The 24,852-nt window shown below is 37.8% G+C and overlaps 1 pseudogene; it reads left to right on the forward strand.

The window, feature by feature from the left end:
* Positions 1-17,564: 17,564 nt before the first annotated feature.
* Positions 17,565-19,338, forward strand: LOC139080879 (tigger transposable element-derived protein 1-like; annotated as a pseudogene).
* The last annotated feature ends 5,514 nt before the right edge of the window (positions 19,339-24,852 follow it).

Below are 24,852 nucleotides of genomic sequence, written 5' to 3' on the forward strand. Positions count from 1 at the left end.
ACATTTCTGGTAGCCGTACTAAAAGTGAAAGGAAATAGATGATATTAATGTTGATAATATATTTTACCTAACCAAATACATTCAAAGTATTATTTCAGCATGAAATCAATATAAAATTATTAATGAGATATTTTACATTCTTTTTTTGCAATGCCTTCAAGTTCTATTGTGTGTTTTAAACTTATAGTCCATTTCATTTTAGTCTAACAACATTGAAAACCCTCAATAGTCACACATAGCTAATGGCTAACATAGTGGACAGCACAGCTCTGGATCTAACTTCACGTTCATAAGGAATTCAGGACTAGAGAAACAAGTTAAAGCCATCAGAAGGAAACAATCACATAAATCCAGAACGTGAGACATTCTGTGAGAAAATGTGCCTGGACTCCACGAAAAGTGAATGTCATGAGGAAAAAGGTAGAGGAAATGTTCCTGATTAAAAGAGACTAAAGAGTGCCAGCCCTGATGGCCTAGCAATTACAGTTCAGTGCACTCCACTTCGGTGGCCCAGGCTCAGTTTCCAGGCATGGAACCACACCACTTGTCTGTCAGTAGCCATGCTGTGGTAGTGGCTCACATAGAAGAATCAGAAGAACTTAAAACTACACACAACTATGTACTGGGGCTTTGGAGGGGAGAAGGAGGAAAAGGGGAGGAAGATTGGCAACAGATGTCAGCTTAGGGCGAATCTTCCCTTGCAAAAAAGAAAAGAGAGAGAGAGACTAAAGAGACATAAAAACCAAATGCATTTCACAAACTTTGATCGTATCATGTTTTTACAAAAGCTATAAAAATTTTTGGGACAACTGGGGAAATTTTAATATGAACTGGATGTTAGATGTTACTAGGGAATTACTGTTAATCGTCTTGGGTATGACAATTTTGTGGTTATGCAAGAGAATATCTATTCTTAGGAGATGCATGCCGAAAAATTTAGGGGTGAACTCTCATGATCCCTGCAACTTTCAAACGGCTCAGCAAAAATTAAAATGCATGTATTTACATCTATCTACATAAAGCAAATATGGCAAAATATTTTTTAAAATGTTGGATCTAGGTAGAGGGTATACGACTGTGCATTGTACAATTTCTTTAACTTTTCTGTTTGAAAATTTCTTTTAATTGTGGGGAAATTGTTCTGTAAAGAAACTTCTAGACTAGATGACTCCACCATAGTTCTACCACATATTCAAAGAATCTAATTGTACATGCAAAGTAAATAATTTTTTCAAGTAACTTTTGAACATAGTACTCTGTGAAATATATTCCAAGGACGAAGAACTACAAAGACATCTTAGCTTTCATCATTAGGCTTATTGTTAACAGCAATTCAATTTTGAAACAATTTTATGTATATCATAGGATAAAGCAAATAAGGATGCTATGTTATTAGGAAGTGAGATTTTCATTGTAAAGGAGTCAGAAATACAAGTTATGTTGATGGGAGCTATCCAGAGATTCTTGAGATTCACAGTGGTTTCCAGGCCAGCTCTTAAGAATTACCTGCTTTGGTGCTGCGGGCTGAGAATGCTGGCAGCAGCTTCCCTGACCTTTGTCCCCATGGCCCTTCCGACAGATGTGTCTCTATTTCCTTGTATTAAAACTCTTCATACTTGGTATATGTAAAGTGACTTCTGTTTTCCTGACCGAACCCTGATTAATATAGGGGGGCTATTTTAATTATGGTTCTTCCATACCCTAACTTTGAGCCCTTTAGAATGTCAGCTTCATGTGGGCCCTAGTCTCCTTCAAGATTCCTTACCTTAAGTGGGCCCTGGGCCTTGACTTCTCTGCCCTTTGCCCCTTGAAACTGCAGAACTGATGCTCAGAGTGTCCAGTATCAGCAGATTCTCTCAGGGCTAAAGAGGCCTTGGTGTTCTGATCTTCAACTTATGTCTCTGGGATAGGGCTTTCCCCTAAAAATATGACCTGGAAGTTCTCACACTATCTTTTAATCACATAAATATTTTTAAGGGAATTTTTTTTGTATATTATCCAGCACTTTTTCTTGTTTTCAGCAGGAAGGTTCTTCACAATAAACTAGCCTGTCATTAAATGAAATGGAAGTCTCCAGAAGCTTTTGAACCTAATCAAAGGAGGCCCCCAAAAGGGTATACCGATGGAAAGAATTTGGAGCACCTTGGTAAACCAATGGAGTGGCTATATTTAAGGCAAATGGCCTTTTCAGAGTCTCTCCACTTAAACTGTTTATGTGTTTATGCAGCTGTCTAATCCATGTTGTTGGCTCGACTCATTATGGTTTTAAAAATACAGTAATATTTCAATTCTTTGCACTTATAAACTATACCAATGATAGCTATAAAGCCACATATTTTACAGCAGCGCTTGCTTTTGGGTCATCCTTTGGAAATCTGATGAGAGTACATATGCACAAAACTGAGCATACAATTTTAGTGGGTTCATAGAGTGCTGAAACCCATCCATGGGTCCCGGGTTAAAAAGGCTGTCTTGTAGAAAGTACCTAGGCCCCTTAACTCTGGAAACCAGCAATCCTACAGAAAAGGAACCAAAAGAAGTGGGCTAACATGTTTTATAAACCTGTTAGGCTGGTAGGGGCATTGCAGGCCAGCAAGGAGGAATACTCATGCTAACACAGTTTTGGATAGAGCAAAATTGCCTTCTCCCCGCTGCATCAACACTTGAGTAACACAAAGTAAATTGATGTGGCACTAGCCTGAAAGAACTGTTTCCTGTTGAATTTACTTTCTTGGATATTGAAGATGAGAAGAACAGAGTGTGAAATTGAGCTTGTTCACATGAGTGGTTCCTGAAATTCCAAGCAGTTTGGAAGTTAAATCTTCAGCTGGAGAACTCTCTCTTTGCGTACTTCTTACTCCTTTTAACAAGGGCATGAGTTGAAATTCAGAAATTGTATTTATGAATCAAAAGACTGAAGCCTCCCCTTTAAAATTTTCTCTCTCCTGTATCTTAGATCCTTATGAATTGTAATCTTTGAAAACGCAGCTCCAAATCCAACCTGGTGCTCTTCCCTCTAATATTGTATCAGAAAGAGTTCAGGAGAGAAAATGAGGAGATTTTCTTGCCAGGAATTCATATAAGTCACTTGAAAAGTTGATGCACCAGCCTGGTGGTGTAGTGCTTAAGTTCGTGCACTCCGCTTCGGCAGCCCAGGGTTTGCTGGTTCAGATCCCAGGTGTGGACCTCTGCACCGCTTATCAAGCCATGGTGTGGCAGGCATCCCACATATAAAGTAGAGGAAGATGGGCACAGATGTTAGCTCAGGGCCAATGTTCCTCAGCAAAAAGAGTAGGATTGGCAGCAGATATTAGCTCAGGGCTAATCTTCCTCAAAAAAACCCAACAAAAGTTGATGCAGGTCAGGATCTAAAAAATGGGATGAGGTTGTCCTTCTCGGTTGAAGGAATACTATTTTTTAATTTCCACCATTTAGTTTTTTTACACAAAATACACCCATTGTAGAAAAATTAGAAAATACTGCTAAGTAAAAAGAAACAGGAAGATAGGTAGTTAATGAAATAGTATGTCCTCATACATTATCTCATTTAATCCTCAAAACAATCTGATGACATAAGTACTCTTATTATCCCCACGGAGAAACCAGGGTGCAAGTTCACATAGTCAAGAGGTGGTGGAGTTGAGATGTGAACACAGACAGTCTGAGTCCACAGCCCAATTTCTTACTGACTGTACTTTTATATTTCTATCCCAAGTGTTATTACTTAGAGAAGCAATCCAAAAGTAAAGAATTCTAGTCAAGGACCTTGATTTTAACTTTGGTTCAGCCTGTAATTAGCCATTAGAGCTTGAGCACCTTGTTCAATCTCTTCCTGCTACAATTTCAATGACTCTCAATTGCCTTTAGGATAAAAATCCAAGTGTCTTAGTCTGGCATTCAACGCCTCTATTCAATTCTGGTTTGTTCACTGTTGTTGAATATCAGAAACACTTAAACTTTCCTGTCTCTACACTGCTAACACTTTGGGATGGATTTGCTTATGTCCTGACTCATCCATAACCAATCTATGCCCTCCATCCATATCTGAAGTCTGATTTGGCTCATTAATTATTCATAAAAAATTATTGAGTGCCTACTAGGCACTGGGCTAGGTACTAGGAATATGACAGTTTATAAGCCAAATAACATCCCAGACCTCAAAGACTTTACAGTCTGGAGCAAGAAATAGAGGCCAAATGAATTTTAAAAAGACAATTAGGACTGCAAATTATAATTAAGTGCCACGAAGGAAAATAATGACAGAGGAGCCTACTTTAGATGGGATGGTCGGGAAAGGTCTGTCTGAGGATTTGATATTTAAGCAGAGAGCTATAAAGAATGACAAGGAGTCAGCATTGTTACTTTTTGAGAGAAGAGCCTTCTACAGAGAAGAAACAACAAACACAAAGCCCTGAGGTAGGAACAAGCGTGGTTCTGTGTTGTGGACCGGAAGGAAGGCCAGCGTGACTGAAGTGAGCAAGGGGAAGAATGGAACACAAGCCTGGAGAGTTAGGCAGGGACCAGTTCATGCAAGATATTGTAGGCGAAGACAAGTAGTTTTTCTTTTTTAATGAAATCAAAAGCCATTAAAAGGTTTTAATTAGAGGAGTGATACGATCTGTTTTGCTTTTTGGAGCAAGAATTTCATCACGTGATGTGTAGAAGGTGGTTTTGGGAGAGCTAGAGTGGAGGCAAAAAGACATCTTACTAAAACTGACTCAATAAGGAGCAGAAAGCCTGATTTTTCTTATAAGCATTAAAAACATTTTTAATGTTCTTAAAACAGATGACTTTAGCAGTGAGTTTTACCAAATATTCAAGAATGAACGCCAAACTTGCACAAACATATCCAGAGAATGGATAGAGTGGATACGTCACAGCTTATTTTATGAAACTAGCTTAACCTCGATAACAAAACCCAACAAGGAAACTACGAAAAAATTATAGGCCAATCTCATTCATAAACATTGATGCAAAAATCTTAAGCAAAATATTAGCAAATTTAATCCAGCAGTGTTTAAAAATAGAATGACTAAGCTGGGTTCATCCTAGGACTGCAAAGTTGGCTTAACACAAGAAAGTAAATTGATGTAATTCTGCCATTTTGACAAGTTCAAGGAGAAAAATCGATGTAATCTTAATATATGAAAGATGTCAATTCTTTCCCAAGTCAATCTATAGTTTTAACATAATCAAGATTTATTACAAAACTATAGTAATGAAGACAGGTAGTATTTTCATAGGGAGAAACAAATAACTCAATAGAACAAAGTAGAGTCCAGAGACACATACATCTGTTGATACTTCATATAAAACTGAAGTGGTGGGCTGGCTGGTGGTGTAGTGGTTAATTTCATGCACTCTGCTTCAGCGGCCCGAGGATCACTGGTTTGCATCCTGGGCGTGAACCTGTCCACCACTTATCAAGCCATGCTGTGGCAGGAGTCCAACATATAAGGAAGAGGAGGGTAGGCACTGATGTTATCTCAGGGCCACTCTTCCTTAGCAAACAAAAAAAAGAAGAAGATTGGCAGCAGATGTTAGCTCAGGGCTAATCTTCCTCTAAAAAAAACCTGAAGTGGCATGGAAAGTATGCATTTTTCAAGTAATAATGATGAAAAAATTGGATCTCCACAGGGAAAAAAATGAAAATGGACCCCTATAGCACACCATATATAAAAATCAACTCTAGAAACAGAATTGAGAGCCCAGAAATAAACCCACATATTTTGGACAACTAATTTTCGGCAAGGGAGCCAAGAACGTAAAACGGAGAAAGGAAAGTCTCTTCAATAAATGGTGGTGGAAAAACTGGACAGCCAGATGCGAAAGAATGAAAGTAGACCATTATCTTACACTATACACAAAAATCAACTCAAAATGGATTAAAGACTTGAATGTAAGACCTGAAACCATTAAACTTCTAGAAGATAACATAGGCAGTACACTCTTCAACATCAGTCTTAGAAGCATCTTTTCAACTACCGTGTCTGCCCGGGCAAGGGAAACAATAGAAAAATAAACAAAGGTAACTATGTCAAACTAAGAATCTTCTGAACAGCAAAGGAAACCATCAACAAATGAAAAGACAACCTAACAACTGGGAGAAGATGTTTGCAAGCCATATGTCAGATAAGGGGTTAATATCCAAAATATACAAAGAACTCATAGCTTGAGGTTGTAGCTGTGGTTGTGGCTAACACATTCCTAGCTGAGGCTGCTCACATGCACAACAAAGACCTTGAGAGACTCCAAGCTAGTCACCCACTATTGGCCAGCTCTGAGGCTGTATGCATGCTTACAGGAGATTCAAAAGGGCCTTCCAGAAAATAAAACCAGTGACAGATCTGAAAACAGCCTGAACTTTGAATGCCATCTCCTACCAAGGCATAGATCCACAGATGATACTGGCTTGAGGTATTTGAGCAGAAACTCTGACCACTAAGCTACAAAGATACAGAGGCAACTTCTTGGAAGCCAGGCTTAAAAATAAAAACAAGAATATGGAAAACCAGAGACATCAGTGGCCATATAAAAGATCATATAAAGCAATAATTATTATATTGCTGGGCTTAAAATATACAGAGATGTAATACGCATGACAATAATAGCACAAAAGTGGGAGGACTAAATGGAATTATATTGGAGCAACGTTTCTCTAGTTTACAAGAATTTAGTATTAATTTGAAATAGATTGTGATAAATTAGTAGATTGTGATAAACATTGTAGTCCCTAGGGCACTCACTAACAAAACAACAAAAAATGTAGTAAAAAAAAACCACCAGAGGAATTAAAATGGCCCAACGGAAAATATGTATTTAACACAAAAGAAAGCAATCAACGGAGAACAGCAAAGGCAAGAGTCATACAGAAAAGAATTGAGAATGGCAAATGTAATTAAATTATAAGAAGAATTAAATTAAATGTGAATAGTCTAAATACGATAAGCAAAAGGTAGAGATATTCAGACTGGATAAAAAACAAAATCCAACTATATGTTGATTACAAGAGACATGCTTTAGGTTCAAAGACACAAGTGGGTTAAAAGTAAAAGAATGGTAAAAGATATACCATGTGAACAGTAACCATAACAGAGCTGGAGTGGCTATATTAATATCGGACAAACCAGATTTTAAGACAAGAAATATTAGAGAAAAAGACAGATCAAAAGAATAAAAGAGTCAATATATAAGGAAGATATAGCAATTATAAATGTATATATATTCACATAAACACAGCGACTCAGGAAAAATAGATAATTTCACAATTGTAGTTGGAGATTTCAATACTCTCAATAGTTAATAGAACAGCTAGATAGAAAATTAGCAAGGATATAGAAGACTTGAACACTATCAACCAACTCAACCTAACTGATATTTATAGAATACTCCACTCAACATTTGCAGAATAAATATTCTTTTCAAGTACACATGGCATATTCTTCAAGATAGAACATGTTAGGCCATAAAACCAGTCTTAATAAATTGGAAAGAATTGAAATATACAAAGTATATTCTCTGATTACAATATAATTAAACTAGAAATCAACAAAAGAAAGAAACCTTGGAAATCCCCAAATATTTGGAAATTAAACAGCACACTTCTAAATAACCTATGGGGAAAAGGAGAAATCACAAGGAAAACTCAAAAATATTTTTAATTGAATGGAAGTGAAACACACAATACCAAAATTTGTGAGATGTGGCTAAAGGCAGTGCTTTGTGGGAAAATTATAGCTTTAATGCCTACATCAAAAAGTATATCAGAAAATAGAATCAAATCAATAATCTAAACTTCAACCATAGGAATCAAAAAAAAAAAAAAAAAAAAAAAAGAGGAGCAAACTAAACCCAAGGTAACCAGAAGGAAATAATAATGATTAGACAGAAATCGATGAAAAAGAAAGGAGAAAAATGATAGAGAAAAATCAATAAAGACAACAGTTGATCTTTGAAAAGATCAACAAAATGAATAAACCTTTAACAAGACTGACCAACAAAAAAAAAAAAAAAGAGGAAAGACACAAATTACCAAAGCCAGGAATGAAAGAAAATACCACTACTGACCCTACAGAAATTAAAAGGACTATAAGAAAGTATAATAGTTTCCTAGGGCTGCTGTAACAAATTACCAAAATTGGGTGGCTTAAAACAACACAAATTTATTCTTTCACAGTTCTAGAGGCTAGAAGTCTGAAAGCAAGGTGTTGTCAGAGCCATACTTCCTCCAAAAGCTCCAGGAGATGATCTTTCCTTTCATTTTCCAGCTCCAATGATTGCTGGCAATCCTTAGCATTCCATGGGTTGTGGCATCATAATTACTATCTTGTCTTCATCTGGCCTTCTCCACTGTGTGTCTACTTTGTGTCTTCACACGGCCTTCTCATAAGGACACTAGTTATTGGATTTAGAGTCCACTCTAATCCAGTATGACCTCATATTAATTACATATGCAAAAACCTATTTCCAAATGAGGTCATATTCTGAGGTTCTGGGTGGACGTGAATTTTTGGGGGACACTGTTAAATCCAGTGCATAATGTATTATAAACAACTTTGTGTCAACAAATTGGACAACTTACATGAAATGTACAAATTTCTGGAAAGAGACAAATTAATGAAGCTGATTCTGGAAGAAATAGAAAATCTGAAGTGACCTATAACATGTAAAGAAAATGAAATAGTAATTAAATTTTTCAAAAAAGAAACGTCTACATCCAGATGGCTTCACTATCAAATATTTAAAGAAGAAATAATACCAATCATTCACAAAAACTTTCAGAAATAGAAGGAAAAATGATCATTTCCTAACTTATTCTATGAGGCTAGTATTACCCAATACCAAAGTCAGATGAAGATATCCCAATGAAAGAAAAGTACAAACAAATGTACCTCATGAACATAGACGCAAATACCCTTAACAAAATATTAGCGTGATGGGCAGAATTCTAACATAGTCCCCCGTACACATGACCTTAGTGTACACATTAGTTAATCAAACACTCATCTAAGTATGCTGTGAAGGGGTTTTGCAGATGTAATTAAGATCCTAATTCAGTTGGCTGATAGGGAGATGATCCAAGTGGACCTGACTTAATAACATGAGCCCTTTAAAAGCAGAGATTTTCACTGGCTGATCTCAGACAAGAAAGTCAGAAATTTGAAGCATGACAAGGGTTTTATATGCTATTGCTACTTGAAAATGGAGAGGGCAAGGATATCATCAGTCTCTAGGAGCTCAGAGCAGTCCCCAGATGTTAACCAGAAACGAAACGAGTTTCTAGTCCTACAATGACAAGGAACTCAATTTTCCCAACAGGAATGAACTTGAAAGCATATTATGCCCCAGAGCCTCCAGAGACTCAGTCTGAGTCCAGAGACTCAATCTAGCTGGTGCCTTGATTTCAGCCTTGTGAGACCCTGAGCAGAGAATCCAGTCATGACATGCCAGACTTCTGAGCTACAAGACTATGAGCTAATAAATGGGTGTTGTTTTAAGCTGCTGAGTTTGTGGCAATTTGTTATGCAGCAATAAATAACTAATACAATTAGCAAACCAAATTCAGCAACATATGAAAAGGATTATACACCATGACACGAATGAGATTTAGTCTAGTAATGCTAGATTGGTTTAATATCTGAAAATCAATTAATGTAATATACTATATTAATAGAATAAAGGAAAAAACACATGATCATCTCAAGAGAAGCAGAAAAAGAATTTGACAAAAGCTAACATCCATTCATGATTCGAGAAATGAGATATAAAAAGGAATTTCCTCAACCTAATAAAGAATTTCTACAAAAAAAATCCATAGTTAACATCATACTTAACAGAGAAAACTGAATGCTTTCCCATAAGTTTAAGAACAAGACAAGGATGTCTGTTTTCACCGTTTCTTTCAGCATTGTACTGGAGTATCTAACTAATGCAATAAGGCAAAAATAAAAAGAAATAAACAAAACAAAGAAATAAAATGCATTAAGATTGGAATAGAAGAATTAAAACCGCTGTTATTTGCAGATTGCATGATGTAAAAAATTCAAAGTACTCCACAAAACATTTACTAGGACTAATAAACAAGTTTAGCAAGCTTGCATGATATAAGATCAATGTACAAACGTCAATTGTATTGCTACATACTAGCAATAAATCATCAGATATTGAAATTAAGAAAAGAATTCCATTCATAATAGTATCAAAAGGAATAAAATACTTAGGAATACATTTAGCAAAAGAAGAGTAAGTTTTGTACAATAACAACTACAAAACATTGTTGAGAGAAATTAAAGAAGACCTAAATAAATGGAGAGACATTTCATGTTCATGGATTAAAATATTCAATATTGTCAAGGTGGCCATTCTCACAAAATTGATCTATAAGTCATTGCAATCCCTATCAAAATCCTAGCAGGACTTTTTTTTTGTAAAAACTGATAAATGGATCCTAAATTTATATGGGTATGCAAAGACCTAGAAGAGCCAAAACAATTTTGAAAAAGACAGACAAAGTTTGAGGACATACATTACTCAACTTCAAAATTTACTGTAAAGCCACATTTAACAAGACAGTATGGTGATGATACAAGGATACATGTATAGATCAATAAAACAGAACTGAGGGTCCAGAAATAAATCTTTACACTTATGGTCAACTGATTTTCCACAAAAGTGTCAAGGCAATTCAATGGGAAAGTCTTTTTAACAAATGATGCTGGAGTAATTGAATATCCACTTAGAAAAGGAATGAACTTGGACCCCATCAAAATCCATAAACAAAAATCCACTCAGTTAAGCAAACTAAATGTAAGAGCTAAAACTGTAAATCTTATAGAGGAAAACATAGAAGGAAATCTTCATGACCTTGAGAACTCATGACCTTGAGTTCTTAGATACAACATCAAAAACATAATCCATAAAAAAGGTGGCAAAAAAAGAATTACAGAAAGATACTGATAATTGGTGTAGGGTGGAGGTGGGGGAAATAGGGAGAAGCTACTAATAGGGTAGTAATTTTCAGTTATAAGATGAATAAGAACTGAGAATCTAATGTGTAACATGGTGACTATAGTTGATAATATTGTATTGTATAATCGAAATTTGCTAGGAAAGTAGAACTTGTGTTCTCACCAAAAAAAAGTAAGTATGTGATGTGATGGATGTGTTAACTCGAGAATGGGAATCCTTTCACAATGTACATATATGTAAATCATCACATTGTACCCTTTAAATATATTACAATTTATTTGTTAATTATACTTCAATAAAGTTGACAAAAAAAGAGAGAAAAAAGCCAATCCTGAAAGGCTACATACTATATGATTCAACTTATGTAACGTTCTTAAAAGGAAAAAGTATAAAAATGGAGAACAAATTAGCGTTTTCCAGGAGTTAAGGATGAGCAAGGAGGATTGGGAGGGAGTTGGGTGTAGTTATAAAAAGGCAATATGAGGGATCCATGTGGGGATGGAACTGTTCAGCATCTTGACGATAACAATATCAATATCCCAGTTGCAATATTGCATAGTTTTGCAAGATGTTACCATTGGAGGAAAGTGGGTAAAGGATACATGGGATCTCTCTGTATTTTTCTTACAGCTTCATGTGAACCTATATTTATCACAGAATAAAAAGTTTCATTTAAAAAGATGCTGGATATTTATCCAAAGAACTTGGAATCAACAATTGAAAGAGATTTATGCACCCCTATGTTCATTGCAGCATTATTCACAACAGCCAAGACATGAAAGCAATCTAAGTGCCCATCAATGGATGAATGGATAAAGAAGATGTAGTATATATATATACAGTGGAATACTACTCAGTCATAAAAAAGACAAAATCATACCATTTGCAACAACATGTATGGACCTTGAGGGTATGATGTTAAGTGAAATAAACCAGACAGAGAAAAACAAACACCACATGATTTCACTCATATTTGGAAGATAAACAAACACACGGATAAAGAAAACAGATTAGTGGTTACCAGAGGGGAAGGGATTGGGGGTGGGTGAAAGGGGTAAAGGGGCACATATGTATGGTGATGGATAAAAATTAGACAATTGGTAGTGAGCATGATGCAGTCTATATAGCAACTGATAAACAATAATGTACACCTGAGATTACACAATGTCATAAACCATTATGACCTCAATAAAATAATTGAAAAAAAAAGAAGATACCATTAAGCAAGTGAAAATATAAGCCACAGATTGGGAGATGTTTGCAAATAATATATTTGATGAAGGGTTTATGTTAAAAAAAATTGAAAGAATTCTTACAACTCAGTAATAAAAAGAGAAATCAAATAAAAAATTGGCAAAAAATAAAAAAGTTTCTTAATAGACATTTCTCCAAAGAAGATATATGAATGGCTAATAAGCACATAAAAATATGTTTAACATCATTAATCATTAGGAGAATGTAAACTAAAACCTTAGTGAGATACCACTACAACACCCACTAGAATGGCTATAATGAAGAAGAGAGAAAATGCTATGTGGAGAAACCGGAGCTGGTGGAAATGTAAAATAGAACAGCCTCTGGCAATTTCTTAAAAAGTCAAACACAAATTTACTCAGCAGTCTCATGCCTAGGTAGTGACCCAAGAGAAATTCAAACGTTTGTCCACACAGACATTTATATGAATGCCCCAAACATTGAAAAAGTGGAAATAATCCAAATGCCCATTAACCAGAGGATGGAGAGAAAAACTGATGTTTTCATACAATGGAGTACCATTAAGTAATTAAAGAAAACAAACTGCTGATACATGCTATACCATGGATGAATCTCAAAAATATTATGCTAAGTGAAAGAAGATAGACACGAAAACTACATATTGTATGACTCCATTTCTTTGAAATATGGAGAATAGGCAAGTTTATAGAGACAAAAAGCAAAAGAGTGCTGGTCTAAGGCTAAGGTGGGAGCGAGGATTAACTGTAAAGGGCAATGAGGGAAATCTTTGAAGTGATGAAAATGTTCTAAAACTGCATTATGCTGATAGTTGTATAACTATGCATTTACTAAAATCAAAAATTTGTACACTTACAATGAATAAATGTGCTATTTAAATGATACTTCAGAAAAATTGTTAAAAATTCTAAAAATGGTAAAAATAAATACCAAATGTTTGTAAGGAGGTGCAATGGCAAATCTCATACATTGCCAACAAGAGTGTAAATTGGTACAAAGACCTTTGAAATAGATCATCACTATCTGATAAAAGATGCTCAGACCTCATGACTCAGGATTTCAAACACTAGATGTGTACCCTAGGGTATCTTATATGTTCATGGGTGCATTGTTTGTAATAGCCCCAAACAGGAAAAATGCAAATGTCCATCAAGAGTAGCATGAACTGGGGCTGGCTCCGTGGCCTAGTGGTTAAGTTTGGCATGCTCTGCTTCAGCAGCCCAGGTTTGGTTCCCAGGCATGGACCTACACCACTCATCAGCAGCCATGCTGTGGTGGTGACCCACATACAAAATAGAGGAAGATTGGCAACAGATGTTGGCTCAGGGCAAATCTTCCTCACCAAAAGAAATGGTAGAATGAACAAATCAATTGTGGTATCTTTATAAAATAGAATACAATATAGCAATGGAAGTGAGCACACTAAATTTACACAAGCCAACATAAACGAATCTCACTAATATATTGGTTGAGTAAAATAAATAAGTAACCAAAGAATATATGAGTATGATTCCATTTCTTTGAACTTTAAAGATAAGCAGAACTAAACTATATTGTTTAAGAATGCCTACTTAGGTAGTAAAGCTATGAAGAAAAGGAAGGGCTTTATTATTCAAAATTTGGGTAATGATTACCTTTGGGGAGAAAACAATAATGTGATCATGGGGCAGAATAGGGTAGGGGCACTGCTAAAGTACTGGTAGGGTCTATCTGTATGGTGGTTAATGGATGTTCCCTTTGTAATTATTCTTCAAACTGTACATATGATTTATATACTCTTCTTCAAATATGATATAAATCACTTTTAAAGGTTTAAAAATAATTGAAAAAAGAATTAAAGGAACTTACTTATAATTGGTGTGGGGTGTTATGAAAGAGAAGAACCAAGATGATTTTCAGGCTCCTGGAGTAAAATCTGTGGCAGTGGAGATGGAGAGAGGTGGGTGGATTTGAGTCATATTTAGTATGTAAAAGTGGCAGGGTTTGGTGATAAGTTTGATATGAAGAGTCACTCCATAGGGAGGAATCTAGGATAATATCTAGGTTTCTGATTTGGAGAATAGGATGGGTGGAAGTGTCATTCAGTGAAGTGGGGAATGCTATAAGAAGACAAGATTAGGTGGGGAAGACCATAAAGAGAGTGTCGGACAGTTGAAGGTACCTGTGACACATCCAAGTAGCGATGTAAAGTAGGCTGTGGCTACATAAGCCTGGAGCTCAGTGGAGAGGCCAAGATTACTTTTCATCAACATTTGAAAATATGGCTAAAATTTATTGAATGGCTACCACATACCAGGCATTTCACACATAGTATCTCTTCTAATCTTTTTTGACAACTCTGTGAGGTCAGTACTACTATTATCCCTATTCTATCCAGGAAGATTATAGAGGTTAAGTGACTTCTCTGAAGTCACACAGCTAGGAAACAATAGAGCTGCAATTAGAACCCCAAGAATCTGACTTCAAGCCCATGGTCTTTTGAAACCTTGGGCCAAAGAAGTTCAGCCATAGAATGCTGATGAGAGCACACACGGCTAATGACAAACAGCTTCAGTGGCACTCAGTGCATGGATCCGTGTTGGCATGGAAATGTTCCTCATAGTTCCTTTCAGAACATTGATACCAGTCAATTTCATTAGATTTCTCATCTCTCCTCTTCTTTGAAATTTCCCCAAATGCTGACGCCGCTGGTCATCCTATCTAAAGTCTCATCTCTGATCGTTCTCAAACAAACTTATGCTTCCCCCACACCAACCACACTCTGGACTCACTCACCTGCTTCCCCTTCTACCAACACTTTCCACAGTGCCTTCTGGAGGCTTCAAACTGAGTCCTAGCTCTCTTCCAGGGTAGGAGCTCCCTGTGACTCTCTGAGTACTTGCTACTCATTCTTCCGTGGCCACAAACTTCAGGACTGGGATCAGGTCAGTATTATATTTGATTCAAGGGCCACTTCCAAATGACTTTTCCTCTTGCTTTATGTGGAAACTTTTCCCCTTTAAGGCTCATGTTATCCAGGTACAGGTACACCATTGTCTATCCTTTCTTACCTCTGTTGTTTTCCAACTTCCTGAATACTTCCTTTTATTTGGTGAAGCGTTTGCCAGCCAGATCACTATCTTCATCTCCATGCAAGTTCCATCACTTTGGATGATCCATCCAATCTCCTGGTCTTTCTCTTCTCTACCCTTCTTTCACTTCACCTCCACTCTACCTCAGCTATTCACTCCCAAGACCACACCTTGGAACTTGTCATGTTCCACTTTTGATATCTAACCTCTGACATCCCTCTGTCCACAAGCTTTTACTCCCCCACACCTCTCACCCTCATATCCAAACCATATCCATTCCTTGATCTAGTTGAAACAACTTCATTTTTCTCCTAATTATCCTCTCCCTTCTAGATTCATTTTTTCCTTCTGTAGCACAGACCCCATGTCTTATCATGACAGTCCTTCAGTCTTGCTTTTATCCCACCTGCTTGCCCACAATATGATATCCAAACTCCAAATCAATCCAGACTTCCAGCTCTTTTATTCCTTTCTCCAGGCTGCTGAACACTACTGGAGAAACATCACACAGTTGTTCAGATTGGGATCATTGCAAGTTTGTGGTTTCTAACCTTAGTAGGGCCCTTAGTGCTACATGCAGCCCAGCTACCCTACTCTTTGTTTTTAGTCAGAATCCTCTTCCATTCTTTTCAGGGGCTATTGTTAAACTTTCTCCACTCTTCTCAAACCCTTTACCCCACCACTTCCCTCCTTAACCTCAGAAGATAAAGTTGATCTACTATACATATTAAATAGAAGCCACCAAACAAGAACTCCCTCAATTCCTCACTACTAAACCCACCGATCTTTTTACATCTACACACATTTAATCTACAGGAACTTGCTCTCCTCCCATTATCAGAGAAGATTTGTCTGTTAACACCAGTCCCTCTCACTTTGCTTTTCATACCATCAGAGCCATTGTTCCATCCTCCCCACTGGCAATCTCAGGAACTTTAGCCAATATAGTATTGTTTTTAACTCCTGTGCATTAAATTACTCCTTCTCCGTTGGATATTTATTTAGCAAGTTCAGAGATATTCCATCTTAAAAAATAAAAAACAACCCAAACCAAAATGAAACAGAACTTCCTTAACTCTGGATGTCTCTAACTCTTTACTACCTCCTATCTATGTTCTTTACTTTCCGTCCAAGCTTCTCCAGAGAATGGCCTACCTTCACCATATTCTTTTTCTCATTTTCCACTTCCTCTTTAATCATCAGCACCAGGCTTCTTCTTTCCCACCCCTACTCCCCATCACTCCTCTGAGTTCAGATCAAGGGCTCCAATTATTTCATTTTTGGCAGACCCAATGTACTCTTCATTCCTACCTGACTCAATCTATTTTGGCAATTGTTAATGATGACCATTCGTTTCTTTTTTTATTGAGATATAATTGACATATAACATTGTATAAGTTTAGGGTGTACAACTTGTTGACTTGATGCATTTATATATTGCAAAATCATCACCACCATAGCATTAGCTAACACCTGCATCATTGTCATATAATTACCATTTATTTGTGTGGTGAGAATATTTAAGATCTACTCTCTTAGCATCTTTCAAGTATATAATATGATATTATTAACTATAATCACTATGCTGTACATTAGATCCCCAGAACTAATTCATCTTATAACTGGAAGTTTGTACCCTTGTATCCGTTTTTTGCCTCCCCCCACCATTCTACTCTCTGTTTCTGAGTTAGGCTTTTTCAGATTCCACATTTAGGTGAGATCATACAGTATTTCTCTATCTGAATTATTTCACTTAGCATAATGCCCTTAAGGTCCACGCATGTTGTCACAAATGGCAGGATGTCTTCCTTTCTCATGGTTGAATAATATTCCATTATACATATAGACAGATCTATATGTATATCTATATTTGTATCTATATCTACAGGCATACCTCACTTTATGGTGCTTTGCAGATATTGTGTTTTTACAATTGAAGGTTTGTGCTAGCCCTGCATTGAGCAAGTCTATCAGTGCCATTTTTCCAACAGCATATGCTCACTTCTTGTCTCTGTGTCACATTTGGGTAATTCTTGCAAAATTTCAAACTTTTTCATTATTATTATATTTGTCAGGGTGGTCTGTGATCAGTGATCTTTGATGTTACTATTATAATTGTTTCCGGGCACCAGGAACCGAGCCCTTATGAGACAGCAAACTTAATTGATAAACGTGTGTGTTCTGACTGCTCCTCTGACCAGTTGTTCCCCCATCTCTCTCCCTCTCCTTGGGCCTCCCTATTCCCTGAGACACAACAATATTGAAATTAGGCCAATATATTATAACCCTACAATGTGCTCTAAGTGTTCAAGTGAAAGGAAGAGTTGCACGTCTCTCACTTTAAATCAAAAGCTAGAAATGATTAAGCTTAGTGAGGAAGGCATGTTGAAAGCCGAGACAGGCTGAAAGCTAAGACTCTTGCACCAAATAATTAGCTAAGTTGTGAATGCAAAGGAAAAGTTCTTAAAGGAAATTAAAAGTGCTACTCCAGTGAACACATGCATGATAAGAAAGTGAAACAGCCTTATTGCTGATATGGAGAAAGTTTTAGCGGTCTGGATACAAAATCAAACCAGCCACAACATTCCCTTAAGCCAAAGCCTAGTCCAGAGCAAGGCCCTAACTCTCTTCAATTCTGTGAAGGCTGAGAGAGGTGAGAAAGCTGCAGAATAAAAGTCTGAAGCTAGCAGAGGTTGGTTCATGAGGTTTAAGGAAAGAAGCCATCTCCACAACATGGATGTGCAAGGGGAAGCAGCAAGCGCTGATGTAGAAGCTGCCCCGAGTTATCCACAGGATCTAGCTAAGATCATTAATGAAGGTGGCTTCGCTAAGCAGCAGATTTTCAATGTAGACAAAACAGCCTTATACTGGAGAAAGAAGTCATCTAGGACTTTCATAGCTAGAGAGGAGAAGTCAATGCCTGGCTTCAAGGCTTCAAAGGACGGCTGACTCTCTTGTTAGGGACTAATGCAGCTGGTGGCCTTAAGTTGAAGCCAATGCTCATTTACCATTCTGAAAATCCTAGGGCCCTTAAGAATTATGCTAAATCTACTCTGCCTGTGCTCTATAAATGGAACAACAAAGCCTGGATGACAGCACATTTGTTCACAACATGGTTCACTGAATATTTTAAGCTCACTGTTGAGACCTACTGCTCAAAAAAAAGATTCCTTTCAAAATGTTACTGCTCACTAACAGTGCACCTGGTCACCCAGGAGCTCTGATGGAGATGTACAATGAGATGAATGTTGTTTTCATGCCCGCTAACACATCCATTCTGCAGCCCATGGATCAGGAGTAATTTCAACTTTCAAGTATTTTTATTTAAGAAATATATTTTGTAAGACTACACATAGCTGCCATAGATACTGATTCCTCTGATGGATCTGGGCAAAGTAAATTGAAAAACTTCTGGAAAAGATTCATCATTCTAGATGCCATTAAGAATATTCATAATTTATGAGAAAAGGTCAAAATGTCAACATGAACAGGAGTTTGGTTGCTTCCAACCCTCATGGATGACTCTGAGGAGTTCAAGACTTCACCGGAGGAAGTAACTGCAGATATGGTGCAAATGGCAAGAGAACTAGAATTAGAAGCGGAGCCTGAAGATGTAACTGAATTGCTGCAATCTCACGATAACAATTTAATGGATGAGGAGTTACTTCCCGTGGATGAACAAAGAAATTGGTTTCTTGAGATGAAAACTACTCCTCATGAAGATGCTGTGAAGATTGTTGGAATGACAACAAAGGATTTAGAATATTACAGAAACTTAGTTGATAATGCAGTGGCAGGTTTTGAGAAGATTGACTCCAATTTTGAAAGAAGTTCTACTATGCGTAAAATGCTATCAAACGGCATCGCATGCTACAGAGAACTCATTCTTGAAAGGAACAGCCAATCGATGCAGCAAGCTTCATTGTTGTCTTATTTTAAGAAATTGCCACAGCTACGCCAGCCTTCAGTGATCACCACCCTGATCAGTCAGCAGCTATCAACACTGAGGCAAAACACTTTACCAGGAAAAAGGTTATGACTCGATGAAGGTTTGGAGGATACTTAGTATTTTTTAGCAATAAAGTATTTTTCATTAAAGTATGTACATTATTTTTTTAGATATAATGCTATTGCACCCTTAATAGGTTACAGTATAGTGTAAACATAACTTTTATATCCACTGGGAAACCAAAAATTTTGTGTGACTTGCTTTATTGAGATATTTGCTTTATAGCATTATAACAGTGGTCTGGAACCGCCCATAATATCTCCAAGATATGCCTATATATCTTATATTTATCGAGATCTGTATCTTTATATATCTATACTATATACTACATCTTCTTTATCCATTCATCTTTTGACGAACGCTTAGGTTGTTTCCATATCTTTGCTACTGTGACTAAGATCATTCTTTTCCTGAAATTATCTTTACAGTTCATTTCCCTGGTGACACTCTTTCTTGGTTCTCCTCGTATGTCTCTGACTATTCCTCAGTGTACTATGCAAACTCTTTTTTAGTCTACCCCTTAAATGCAGTTCTTCTCTCAGATTTCACTTTTTTTTATACCTCCAACTCTCTGTGAGTAGGTCCATTCAAACTTTTGGCTTCAACTACCATCTGGTAGCTGGAGATGCCAAATCCACATCCCTAGGCCCAACCTTTTCCCTAAGCTCTAGACATGCACCTCCAACCATGTGTTAGACATCTCTCCCCAAACATAACATGTCCAAGACTAAGCTTATCATCTCAATCTGCCACCCCAACGTTTTCCTTCTATTTTCCTTATCTCCACGGATGGCATTTTATTATGTCAAGTTGCCCAACAAAGAAATCTAGGTCTCATTCTATTGTTTTCTTTTTTTACTACCAACATCTAATGTGTAACCAAATTCAGTAGATTCTGCCTGCTTGTCACCTCTCCTATCTGTCTGACCTTTCCAACTCTACTGTCACTGCCTTGATTCAGTTCTTGTTCTTTCTCACTTGGACTACTGCAATAGTCTTCTAACTGGTCTTCCTTGTTTCCATTCTTGCCTCCCTCAAATCCATCACATCTATAGCAGATAATCTGATCATATCCCTACCCCACTCACCACTCTTCAGAATAAAGTCTAAACAATTTAGCATGACCTGAAAGAACGTGAACCGCTGCCTGTCTAACTCATCAGCTTCACTTCTTGCCACCTACCTCCTTCTCTAAAATCCTACGTTCAAATTGTATCAACTTACTGGCGGTTTCTTGAATACACTATGTTCTCTCAATCTTCCATACCTTTGTACATGCATTCTTTCTACCTGGGCTCCCTGCCTTCTGCTCTTAGAGAGTCCACTTAGGTGTCACCTCTTCTTTGCTGCCATCCTAGATTCCCCCAAACAGTCACAGGCAATACTTTTCTTTTGGTCCAATTGTACATTATATGGACCTCCATTAAGGCAATTAGTGTTATTTGTTCCAATTATTTTTTCACATCAGAGGTCAACAAAGTTGTGACTCTCAGGCTACCTGCGCTCAGGAGTTTTGTTTGGCTCGCATAGAGGGGTTTATTATGTGAATGATATAAGGCCTAAGCTCATGTTTCCTCCTGGTAACAGTCAGCTGGAGCTGAGTAGTAGCTGCCTCCTTTTGACTGCACTTGCACCTTCCAACTCATCTTAGTCTTGCCCCTCATTTCGACTCATTTACCTCAGAAGTCTGGACCTTCTGGGCTCTAGAGTTTGTTGCCCTTAGTTTATAGGTCCATCTTAAACCTGCTGTTTTGGGATCACTGCCTATGATTTACATGAAGGCAGGGACGTGACTCGTTGTCTGTTGTATCCTGGTTCTCAGAGTAGACAATAAAGGTTTGTCAGATGAACGAATGTTCTCTCTATCTGGAATACTGTGGTAGATTGGATTTTTGGTCCCAATTTTCTACTCCTCCCTGTTTTTCCCTTTGCCATGAGACTTTCAGTTCTTCCCTACTTTTGACCTTGGCCTTGTCCATGTGATTTGCTTTGACCAATGCGATAGTAGTAGATATGATGTAAGCAAAGGCTTGTGTGATTGGGCTTGCCCTCACATGCTTCTGCCATCACATGAGAAGAACCTGCCCTGGGTAGCTTGCCGGTTCAAGGACGATGAGAGAAATGTGGAAAAGACCTGGATTTGTATTCGCTATTTGGAGCCATGCCCAGCTGAGATCAACTGATCCCCACCTGACACTCAGCTATGTGAGTGAGAATAAATGTTTGTTGTTTTAAGCCACAAGTTATAGGGTAGTTTGTTATGCAGTAAAGCCAACTGATACATATGCCCTATCTTTCCTTTCTAGCTCTCAAAATACTGCCCATCCTCAATTCATCTCAAGAATTGCTTTACTAATATACAGTGATTTCATCACCCTCGAAATTCTTACAGCACTTTCTCTTTTTTAATAGCTTTATTAAGATATAATTCATATAGCATACAATTCACTCATTTAAGGTGTACAATTTAATGGCTTTTGGTTTATTCACAGAGATGTGCATTCATCACCGCAAATTGATTTTAGAACATTTTCATTACCTCCTCACAAAACTCACACACCTTGGTCATCACTCCCCAACCATCACTACCGCCACCACCACCCCCTGGTGATAGGCAACCACAAATCTGTCTGTGGATTTGCCTATTCTAGACATTCCATGTGAGTGGAATCATATGAATGAAATCATTTGAATGGAATGTGGCTTTTTGCATCTGGCTTCTTTCACAAGATCTATCCATGTTGTACCATATATCAGTACTTCATTTCTTTTTATTACTAAATAATACTTCATTATATGGATATGCCAGATTTTATTTTTCCATTCATCAGTTTATAGACACTTGGGTTGTTTACACCTTTTGTTATTGTGAATAATGCTGGCATGAACGTTTGCGTACAAGTTTTTGTGTGAATATATGTTTTCAATTCTCTTGAGTATATACCTAGGCGTGGAATTGCTGAGTCAATGTAACTCTTTCACTTTTTGAGGAACTGCCAGACTGTTTTCCAAAGTGCCTGTACCATTTTACATTCTTACCAGCAGTGTATGAGGACTCACCAACACTCGTTATCTGTCTTTTTGATTCTAGCCATGCTAGTGGATGTGAAGCAATGTCTCATTGTAATTTTGATTTACATTTTCCCCATGACTAACGATGTTGAGCATCTTTTCATGGCTGTATTGGCCATTTGTATATCTTCATGAAGAAACGTCTGTTCAGATCTTTTGTACATTTTTAAATTGGGTTATTTTTCTTTTTTGTTATTGAGTAGTAATTTCTTCTTCACCACTCATGTGGCACTTAACGTTTACTGCCTAGTGTTGGTGGTAGTATTTTTTTTCATGCATGAATAACTTATTTTCCTAACTAGACAGGGAGATCTTTGAGGAAAGGGGTTGTGTCTCATACCTATTTTTTTTACCTACTGTGACTCTTGATAAAAACACCACCACTACTTACAGCTACGATTTATTGAATCTTTGATATGTGCTAGGTGCAGTGCCAAGCACTTTACATATATTGTCTCCTCATTTAATACTCACATCAACTCTATAAGATTGTTATGATCTCCATTCTACAGATGAGGAGCTTGAGTTAGAGAGAGGTTGAGCCATCTGTTCACGGTCATACAGTTGGTGAGTGGCAGAGAGGGGACTCAAAGCCGGGTAAGTCTAACTCCTAAACCTGTTCTCTTAACCACTAAAGGCACTGCTTCATTATGCACCCTACACTAGTATGGTGTGTGTATCTTATGTATGTAGTAGGCTCACAATAAATATTTTTGATTCATTAGCCTGTAAAATGCAGATAACAAATTCTGCTTTTGTCTGATAAAGTAAACCCTGTGGAAGAGCTTGAAAAACTCCCACTGCTCTATAAATGTGGAGATATTTTTGTAATATTTGCTTAAGGATTGTGCAAATGAGTGAATGTGTATAGTGGCAATGCTGACATCCTCAGGTTGACACTCTCATGATGCTATTTTCAAGTATCAAGCTAGAAAGGTTCCAGTCTTTCCTAAGGAGTATTCTTTTCTCGGGACACTAAAATCTGAAGTTGAAAAATTCCCCAGAAGCTAATCTCAGTGTAGACCCTCATAGCACCTTGGTGAAAAGAGCCCAAGATTCTTCTACAACAAATTCCCGGTGGCTTTTTCCCACTTGCAAAGCTTTTAGCAACAATATTCCTCTCATCTCCATTTCTCTACCTTTCTGCAGATGCAGCTCAGCCTACCTGACATCTAACCGTGCTAATAGCCTCTCAGTTGCTATGGGGGTGCTTCGGGAAAGTCAAGCCGTTAGAAGCTTTGTCTGGGCAAGGTATGTGGCTGACATCTAGGGGAACTATTCCCTGAGGCCAGGCACTCATCCCAACAGAAAAGGAAGAACTAGCTGCCAAGCCTGGAGGCAGTGCACAGTGACATGTTTTCAAAGCTTGCTGAATTTCGAGAAGAAAATCTGACCATGCATACAAAGAAAAGCGATTTAGTATTCTGACTACTTCTCCCCTTCTCCTAATGCCATCTGCAACAGGGACACAGTAGCCCTCCTCCTTTTCATTAAGACGAAGAGTATTGTCTCACTACGGATCCTCATGTCTGGTCCTAGAATGTTGTGTGTTCCCTACCCAAGGCAAGTGCAGGGAAGGAATGGAAGCAAAGTACAGAACGCTCAGCAAGCATGTTTATATTCAGGAAAGTGTGCGGAGACCGAAGAGGGCTGTAAGTGAATCTGCTAGAGGTAGATAAGAGCTGCGGGTCACCAGCACCACATGTGACCTGCTTGTGATATGAGGCATGTGCTTTATGCCATAATTCTTGTTTAACAATGCAATAAAGCAGGGATGGGGGTGGACAAAAAGTGCTTCTCAGTGAGAGTGTATTTTGGTCACGTCTTCTGCCCTTTTCTTTTCATAAATCCGGCATGACTGCTTCAGCTGACTGGAAGTTTTGTGCATTGTTTGACTTATGTATGCACACTGCCTAGCCTCTGTCTCATTATGTTCATGTTTGCACAAATTACCGCGTGTGAGGCTCTGTCACCTGGAGAGGGACAGAGGAAAGGGAACATGTCACGGGAAAGGGAAAATGAAGCAACGTGTCTACACTTTCTGTCCACCTCATTAAAATAGTTTAAACTTTGATGAACAATTATCTTAACATTACATTAAAATATTTAAACAAGATTTTTCTTGTGTATAAGAGCACAGCCTCTGGAATCAGATAATCTTTTTTTTGAGGAAGATTAGCTCTGAGCTAACTACTGCCAATCCTCCTCTTTTTGCTGAGGAAGACTGGCCCTGAGCTAACATCCATGCCCGTCTTCCTCTGCTTTATATGTGGGACCCCTACCACAGCATGGTGTGCCAAGTGGTGCCAGTCCGCACCCGGGATCTGAACCGGCAAACCCCAGGCTGCCGAAGTGGAACACGCGCACTTAACAGCTGTGCCACTGGGGCGGCCCCTGGAGTCAGATAATCTTAAGTTCACGTTTCAGCTCTGCCACTTACTACCTGTGGGACCTTGGGCAAGTTAACTTCTGAATGTCAGCTTCTTCATCTTCTGTAAA

The sequence above is a fragment of the Equus przewalskii genome, chromosome X (assembly GCF_037783145.1).
Source record: "Equus przewalskii isolate Varuska chromosome X, EquPr2, whole genome shotgun sequence".
Classification (NCBI taxonomy): domain Eukaryota; kingdom Metazoa; phylum Chordata; class Mammalia; order Perissodactyla; family Equidae; genus Equus; species Equus przewalskii.